Raw genomic sequence first — 7,059 nt, forward strand, 5'->3', positions numbered from 1 at the left:
GTTATATTATGAGTCAGAAACAAACAGCTTCTGTATAGTCGAGAGAGTAGCATTTACTAAGTATTAAACACAGAGATACGATCTTACGTATACGTAAGCTCCCGAAGGGAGCTAGAGAGGGAACTCTTTTCGCGCGTTTTTGATTTTCCATAGGTTTTGTACATAACAAACATGGCTGCCATTTGGCCAATTTGAAGGTTGATTTTGGAAGGTCAATGTTTAATTCATGAGTAATGACGTCAAAATACGCATAATGCACTTGTATGATTGGATAAAACGCTAATGTTTTATTCATGTCCTCATGCATTAAACATTTTTTTCCTTCCCACAATTCCCTACGATATCTGTGCGAAGTGTCGTTCTTTTTTACTTTGCGAAATTCAACATTTGAAATACAATAGCAAGACTAATTATCTGTTTATAGAATTAGTATCCGGAATCATGATTTCTGAGTGAAATTCAGTTGAGCAGAAAATTATGAGGGAACATCTATATCAAAGTAATGGCATTCCATACAAATAAAAGTAAGTTAAGTTCAATTACGTGCTTTGGTTTCGGTTGTAATTGTAATGTGTTTGCTGCTGGGGTTCGGCGTCGCAGTCAGGGCCTTATGTACTTTGTGTAGTTTACTACGGAAACCACAATTTCCATATTTCCATTACTGAGATGTGACTCCGGATCTGACTGACATATTTTCTCAGAAAATAATAGTTTTTCGTAGAACTAAGTTGGTTAATAAGAATGCTTCATGTCCGTCCTTATTAAATCTGTATTTCAGTACACTGTCATATATCAGGGGTAGATGTGGACTTGTTCAGTAACGGCAAAGCTGCATTAAATCTAAGCCAAATAATATAGTCAGAGCGGGAAATGGGCATTGATACCGCCGGTGCCAGCCGGCTGCGAAATTGCCGATGGCGATGTAGGCTAGGTCATTAGGTGTTGGGAATTGATGTCACTGACAAGCTTGAGTTAAAGTTGGGCCTGAGCCTACTGATTTTTTGACACCGCTATTCCATCTTTATATGAATCAATATAATTCTCTGCATTAAAAAAAGATATTAATTTTAAATCAATTATTTAAATGAACTAAATCTATTTGGAATGATATTGATATCGGTAGATTTGCCACTGCCCACTGCCACTGGTGGAATGGTTTGAGACAGATTTTAACATTAGTCTTTTTTTACTAAAAAGTAAGGCCCTAGGATAGGTCTAACTTAGATCTTGATTTCTAAAAATGAAATTCTAGATCTGTCTGGTTTGACTTTTTCTACGAAGATTTAAATTAACTTTATTCTAGTCCCTGCCTGGACCGTTGGACTAAAATTATATAACGGAGTTAAATGATTCTTATTTTGGGGGGACAACATTTCTTTGTCAGGTTTCAAACTGCTCAGTTATCGTATACCATGAGTGCAATTTTTTTATGGGAAGGGGTGACAAAATTTAAAGTGCCCCATTCTGAATTGTATAAGTATAAGTAGAGAGAGGGCTGATCCAATTGATTTATATTTATTGTCCTCCTCACTTGACCATATTTATGGTGAAAGGCAAAGGGTCATTTAAACTTGCGAGCAAGCTAACTTTTTTTTAAAATCAAAATCAAACTTAAAGAGGAACTCACTTAGATGTAGAGATTCACATGTTTATAGATCTAGACAATTAAAAAAAAAAACAATTGTCTTGTCCTGGTGAATGAGCGAGAGCCAAATTATCACACAAATAATAATTATCCTACATCTGTCAAAGCTGGCTTGGTGTATAAGATTGACAAAAGGCCTCGCTATAGTAGGCCACGTATATGCTTGAACCATTTACTGAATCTTATTGACAATGAAGATGGTCAGTGGAAACAGAGCCAGGTAGGCCTATGCCTATTTCGTCAGTGGAACATAATACAGAGAGAAGGAAGTTTTCGGTCAAGACCAGCTTTTTTCTAGTTGGGAATATTCGTGGGCTTAGGATAGGACTAGCTGGAAATTTTGAAAATATTGTTTTAAAAGAGGAATTTTGTTTATCACCTCTAAAATTCTAAACTGTATTGTGTGTATTTTTAATTGCAGATCCAATGGGATCAAGTTCTTAGCAGTCCCAGCCCAGTCAGAAGTACAAAGTCAACTACCATTTACACATCACCAAGAGTTACAATCTGATGAGGAACAGGATATTTGAACTGAAAACTTGTAAGGTACGCTTGTTTTCGTTAAAAAAAGGCCTCCTATTTCTTTTTTATTTTGGGGGGGGGAGGGCTATAGCAACTTTTTCTGAATCATTTTATCCCATATAGTAAAGCTCCGCTGTGAGTAAATATTTATTTGGATTCAGATTCACCAGTATTTCCATTCTCATCAATGCATACTTATTGTCCATGTCTCTTATCTTATCTACATGAGTCATAAGTGATATCACTTTAAAACTCAGTTACTTTGTAGACAGAAATAAAGAAGGACAAAATATTGAGAGTAATTTTATTATATATATTTGAATGAGTTTACACACTTAATCAAAAAAGTTCTATGAATAATGCTTTATAAATAGTGATCTATGATTTTTATCTGGCTATATAGATTACTACATGTGCATTATCTAAACAATATTGCATGGAAGATTAGGGCCTAATTAAAAGTTTAAAACTTCTTAATAAACTGAACTAGATGAGTAAGAATAATTTATATCAGCAGCTCATTTTGTTCTTTTCTTTTTTGTGTTTACCATGCAGGTTCCGCAGGCAGTTTGAGTATCACCAGGGCAGATTATAAGAAGAAATATGGAGGCCAAGTTCATAACAAGTAGCTACTTCATCACAATTAGTACACATTTTTAAAATTGAATGAATTTGAATAAACATGTCAATACATATTGAATGTTGCTTGAACTACACATCTGTAGAAAAAAAATTGGAGTATTGATATTTAGGTCCATAGGTTTCACACAAGATTGAAATATTTTCCCAAAGGGCACACCTACCCACCCTTTATTAATGTTCTAATCATCTACATGTAGTAGTAGTGAAAGAACTGTTAATGATATAAGTAGTTTGAAAGGGATAAGTTGTATTCTGGTAATATAATCAATTCAGAATGGGTCTTTACTAAGTTCTGTGCTATGTACATGCCTACAGACATACATAAGACAATAAGAAATAATGGATATTCATTGAAAATGTGCATACTAAAAAAAAACAAGGTGACAGAACAAAGGATTAAGAAATCACTCTCACTCCTGGACCCCATTTCATTAAGTCTAACCACTACTCTAACTCTTTGCCATTCTGGTAATTACCATGGAAACATTAAAGTAACAGATCAACAATGAGGTTCCCATGCTAGTTGCTAGTTACAATTGGGGCAAATTTACCATAATTGACGTCTTTATGAAACAAGGATCTGTAGTGCTGGACATTAAGCTGTTGAATTTATTTTTTGGGGAAGTGAAAAGTTGCACTGTTTTGTTCGTTTTTTATCTCTTTTTGTTCTTGTAGCACTGTATTGTTCATGTCCCGTATTATGAACTAAATTAGCTCTTCAAATGAAAAAGAAAAATTGTTGGAAATAGAACACAGCTCTAGCAGCACTTCACAACAATAGACAATAAGCAATTTTGTTACTAATTTACTAATGTGCAGATTTGGGAAGGAAATGTGGCAATGTGCTCCCTTTTTTGTGAAGTGCCCTCGGTTAGATTAGCATGCTATTTCTTGTCAGCAAATGCTGAAAAAAAATACTTGATATTTGAGTAACCGACTTTGAGAGAGAGGTATATCGTTAATTTTTTTAATGACATCCTTGATGTCCCCTTATATTGACTATATAAGGCTTATCAATACCTATGAAAGTGATTTTTTTAAATTTGTTTTCTCTAGATTTTACCCAAAAAATTATATCCCCTCCCTTGTAACAGCCTTGCAATTCCTGTTGCATTCATTATATGCATTTTGCTGATGTAATGTGATGCTTTGGCAAGAAAAAGAGGATAGAAATATTTTGATCACATATTCAGAAATTGATTCCTTAATAAATATTTTAATTTGAAATATACTTTCTAATCTTGATATTCGTGATAAGATTCATTTATTCACATTGCGTGAAAGATATGTGATAATGATGTTATTGCTACCAAACTGTGTTGTGATGTAGGTAATGATGATAATGAAGAATACTTCTATATGACTGGAATATGATGGTGCTACTGATTGATTGATTTTGTTTGTCAGGTATCAATGGGTATAATACTAGGACAACAGGTAAGAGTATAACATAAAGTATCAAAATACCATGCATGCATGGCAAGATAGCCCATAAAAATATGGCATACTGTGACATTTTAAGATCAGGTGCAGCCAAATTAGATATTCTTCCTAAAGAGATAAATGAGTTTGATTTAAGAGTGGGATAAAAATGATATGAGAATAATTGTTTGCTCGCATGATTATGTGGTACATGCATGTGTGTGTGTGGAAGAGAGAGGGGGGAAGGGTGGGATCGATGGATAGATTTTGGGGCGGGCAGGTACAAATAAAATTTCATCTTGTTTGGAAGTGACCTTTTTAAGATAGCCTTGATGAGAGTGAATTCATGCGGGGGGAAGGGGGGAGGTACTGGGCTGTCTTAATTTTGCTCCCATCCCAAACTCAGAAAATATATTTTTTTTTAATCTTTATAAGATTTGCACCAGATAGTTCATTTCAATTTCAAAATAAAGACAAAATGGCCTTCTAAATTGCTTTGCTCTCTTGCTCAGATTTCTCTGATCATTTTAAGTATTTACCCCCCCCAAAAAAAAAAACCCAAACATATAAATAATTATGGCTATTAATGATGTGTAATGAAAATAATATGCAGTGATGGCTGCATGAATAGATCGAGCAAGCAGATCCCTAAGTTCAATCCTATTAATGAATTCCTTGTAAGCTTCCACATTTCTTCAAGGGAAATAGCTGTAGCAAATAAATAATTTTATTAATTGATGTAGTAATAATCGCGACAGGAAAATGTAAACAAGGAAAGATGAATTAACAACTGAATACCGGGGGGTGAACGGGGGAATCAATTATTTATATTTCGATTTGATAATTGTCTATTGTAATTTTATAATGTTATCAATTTTTTGTATGTACTTCAAATGTGATTATATGTTACTATGTCAATTGTATCAAAAATTGTAAATATGAAATTGAAAGTGGAAAATAAAATGATTGAATTGAATTGATTGAATTGAATTGAATAATCTACCTTATCAATATTATTTACCGAAGACGCAATTCATTTCAAAATCAATCACGTCGCGCATTATGCTAATTAGTAACAATATACTTATTTGCATATCTTTACGCTGTGCGCGCAGGCCAATTATGACCACGCCTCCGTTTCGCTGGTGTGCCATGAAGTTGTGGTGTCCATAGGCTTGTACGCGAAAAATGGGAGCAGTGTGCACTTTTGACCTTCCAAAATTTCCCCATGTCTAACCGGATGCAGAAGCGGAGTTTCACCCCCCTGGTATTAAACGTTTGCAGCGCCCTCTTTTGGCAGGATCATTACATGCTCCTCAAACCTCAATTGATTTCACAACATAAAAAAGTCCAGATAGATGAGTTGGCAAATGAGTTGGTTGTTGCTTCAGTTCTGACTTCAAAATTTGCTTGAGTTAAAAACAAAAAAAAGTTGTTTAAAGAGTGTTTGCGTTCAGTTTGTTTATTTCAGCATTCACTCTCTTTCCCTCTTTGGTTTAAATGTTCAAAATGTAACAAAATCCCTCATCTTAAGCGGTTCGCGTCGCTGACGTCTAGATCGTCTCAGGAAAGCTGGGTTTGTTGGTTCCGTTTCTGAGGTATTCAAGTTTGCATCGCGCGACTTCTCCGGACTGTTAATATCCGCGGTCTGGGATATATGGGTCCTGGTATGGGAAGTATGGCGCTCAGTAGTTGGTACATCAGGTTGAGCATTACCTTCAGAACGTCTCCAGTTGAAAAGAGCAGGACCAGTGACATGTATATCTTGTGGTTCAGATGTGGCTCTGAGGTGTTCTCTGTTCCTACTGAGAACCTGGGGCGGTATTCTGAAAACGTTCTTATCTTAATTTTGTTCTTATCTACGTCACGATCTCAAATTGGTATTCTGAAAACGTTCTTATCTTTTTCTTATCTTGCTTAACATCCTATGCTGAGCGCGTAAATGTACTACTCGCGCATATAATACAAAAGCGCGCTAAAAAGATAAGAACAAAATGAAGATAAGTGGTATTCTGAAAACGTTCTTATCTTTTCTCTTTCTTATCTTTCACGATATATATGATAATATTTAAGATAGCTAGAGGGTTATCACATCTCACGATGTCCGCGTTCTTTCTTGCTTAAAATCGATGGCCACTAGTAGTAACAAATACCCACAAGTATTCCTCCCACCCTTTCTTTCATTCACCCTTTATTTTCCCATTTCTTTTTTCTATCCCTTTTTTCTTTATTTATTTATTTTCTCTTTTTTTTCCTTTCTATCTGTCTTTCTTCCTTTCTATGTGTCTGTCTTTCTTCCTTTCTTTAAGTTCATTCTTCATTTATATTTTTTGTTTTATTCTTTTGAATCTTTTAATTTCTTTACTTTTCTTTTGCTTTGTTTCATTTATTCTTCATCTTTCTTCCTTTTTTATTTTCCCTTTTCATTTCATCCCTTTCTTTCTTTTCTTGAATAAGTCTTTATTTCTGCTTTTATTCTTTCCCCTTTCTCTCTTCCTTTCCTTTTCTTTTCATTTTTCTTTCTTCCGTCACATTTTTGTAATCTTTTTATTTCTTCCTTATTTTTTTCTTTCATTCTTTCGTCTTTATATGTGCTTTTCCTCTTTTCCCCTTTTTCTTTCTTTCTTCCTTCCCTTAATATTATTTTTTCCCCTTATTTTTTTTTTTTTTTTTTTTTTTTCTTTTTTCGTTCATTCGTTTTTTCTTTCTTTCATTTTCTGCTTTCTGACACTCTTGTGTCTTATTCACTTTCTTTCTTGTGTTTTATTCTTTATTTCGCTCATTCTTTTTTCGTTCATTCTTTATTCACTCTCTATCTTTACTTTCCT

General features: G+C 34.3%; 1 long non-coding RNA gene across 1 annotated transcript; it reads left to right on the forward strand.

Annotated features, from left to right (window-relative positions):
* The first annotated feature begins 253 nt into the window (after positions 1–253).
* Positions 254–3,906, forward strand: LOC129277706 (uncharacterized). Its single transcript, XR_010295688.1, has 3 exons — positions 254–524; positions 2,067–2,191; positions 2,723–3,906. It is a non-coding gene; the product is annotated as an uncharacterized LOC129277706 (long non-coding RNA).
* Positions 3,907–7,059: the final 3,153 nt, after the last annotated feature.

Source organism: Lytechinus pictus, chromosome 14 (genome assembly GCF_037042905.1).
Source record: "Lytechinus pictus isolate F3 Inbred chromosome 14, Lp3.0, whole genome shotgun sequence".
Taxonomy (NCBI): Eukaryota; Metazoa; Echinodermata; class Echinoidea; order Temnopleuroida; family Toxopneustidae; genus Lytechinus; species Lytechinus pictus.